Below are 2,500 nucleotides of genomic sequence, written 5' to 3'. Positions count from 1 at the left end.
ACCACTCACTAGCAAACGAGAGCAACAAAGAAATATAAGCAACGCCCACATGCAATTAGAAACAGCAAGAGGAGAAATAAGCGAAATAACAGAAGGAAAACAACAAGACTACAGACACAGTTCCCCCTCCACTAACAGCACCAAACCGCAAATGGAATGATGCAAAGAACTATCACGTGCCCGGGGTTCCCCAGCCTGTGAGTAGCATCACGGCGCCAGTTGTGTTAAATAATAACTACGATCAAAACATAGAAAGACAGGAAACGCCTAACTCAGTTAATGTGGAAAAGGATGGGTTTGCTCTCATAGAAACAAAAAAGAGAAAACAAAAAAGAACAAAGATCTAATACCAAACCTTACAGTGGGCACCTAAACTAGAGGTGTTGTACCTTTACATAGCAAACTGCCACACAGACACAGAAGAAGGAGATATCGAGAATCATCTGATCCTTAACTCTCCTGAGGTGAAAGATGTAAATGCATTCAAAACAAAAAGAAAAGACACTTGTAGCTGGTGAGCGTTTAAAGATAGATTCTTTCCCAAGCCCTGTGAGGGTCTTAACATTGTTAAGAAATGATAAACTAAACCATACAGGGGTACTGTAGCCTGGGTCACGAATGCCCCTCTGCCCAAGGTGATGAGCTCCCTAGCGACCAGGGATTTGGCCGCCCCTGTGCTTCGGGCGTCGGGCCCCTCCCCCACCAGGGTAAGAGTGGGATTTGCAATATTAGCAGTGAACCATCAGAACAAGGAAATAGTACATGCAACGAAAGCAGCGTAGACAGTAAAACAAACAAATTTACAATTATGGCAGTCTTACAATTGTTATGATATTACGATATTGTGCTCCATTGCAACCAAAAAGTTGTGGGCTGGAATATTACTTTGTGAACAACTCAAAAAAGAAAAAAAAAATCTTTTGAAACGATAGGCACCCCTCAACAACCTCTTTGGGAATGAGGAAGGTTTGCCTTGGCGCTCACCACCACAGAAGTCCGGTAAGTCTGACAGCTGCAGTTCTGTGTCCGCCGCATCTTGTCTCTCCCCCTTCCAAACTTGATTCTTCCTCACTATGCAACCTCCCCAGACATATCTTGCTACCAGCTTTTTCTCTCCTCTTCCGTTCCACCCAAATGCCACGTCATAACCGGCCAGAGTTATGCGGCCACGGCAATACAAGCACGCGACCCTGCCGTCGCAAGCGAGCAGCGCATTCCTCAGCCAGCTCCTCCAAATCCACCACTCACTAGCAAACGAGAGCAACAAAGAAATATAAGCAACGCCCACATGCAATTAGAAACAGCAAGAGGAGAAATAAGCGAAATAACAGAAGGAAAACAACAAGACTACAGACACAGTTCCCCCTCCACTAACAGCACCAAACCGCAAATGGAATGATGCAAAGAACTATCACGTGCCCGGGGTTCCCCAGCCTGTGAGTAGCATCACGGCGCCAGTTGTGTTAAATAATAACTACGATCAAAACATAGAAAGACAGGAAACGCCTAACTCAGTTAATGTGGAAAAGGATGGGTTTGCTCTCATAGAAACAAAAAAGAGAAAACAAAAAAGAACAAAGATCTAATACCAAACCTTACAGTGGGCACCTAAACTAGAGGTGTTGTACCTTTACATAGCAAACTGCCACACAGACACAGAAGAAGGAGATATCGAGAATCATCTGATCCTTAACTCTCCTGAGGTGAAAGATGTAAATGCATTCAAAACAAAAAGAAAAGACACTTGTAGCTGGTGAGCGTTTAAAGATAGATTCTTTCCCAAGCCCTGTGAGGGTCTTAACATTGTTAAGAAATGATAAACTAAACCATACAGGGGTACCACTCATACAAAATTCGTGAGGGTAGAAAATGTGGTGATATTGATATTTATATCAAAGATACAATCCCATGCAACACAACAAAATCCATGAAGCCACTTACTGACGACCTTGAAACATGGCTTGCAGCTCGATCCAGATGGTTGAATCGCGAAATCAGTGCCCTGGTAATTTGCGAAATATATTTCCCATCTACCCATGAAATCGTTAGATAACACATAATAGAAAATGAATTTTAGGCAGGGTGTGACCTTCCCCACCTTTGGAAAAAATACCTTTGACGAAATCCTTACAATCAAAGAACTTTTTACGAATGCCCAACATCCCTTTCCCCTTTAGACAGTAGTTATCATCTCTCGCCGTTCTGGGTACCAAAGAAATAGCAGACACCATGGAACAGAACTCATGCACAGATTCCCTGATTCTCATATTCGCGAGTTCGGACCATGGATTACATACCATGACTGGGCTGACGTTCTCAGCGCCCGACCCTAAGGCTGAATACCAATTATTCTATATATCAGTCTGGGTCAAAGACTTTATCCTGACAAGAGTAAAAGCCCACAAAACATGAAATATTGATAGAATAACGTTCTAAGCAAAACAGATAAGACAAGATATAAGATCGGCTAAAAAAAGATATTATGAATAAACCATTGATA

Source organism: Penaeus monodon, chromosome 3 (assembly GCF_015228065.2).
Source record: "Penaeus monodon isolate SGIC_2016 chromosome 3, NSTDA_Pmon_1, whole genome shotgun sequence".
Taxonomy (NCBI): domain Eukaryota; kingdom Metazoa; phylum Arthropoda; class Malacostraca; order Decapoda; family Penaeidae; genus Penaeus; species Penaeus monodon.
The sequence above is the reverse complement of the archived record's forward strand: the minus strand, read 5'-3'. Positions refer to the sequence as shown.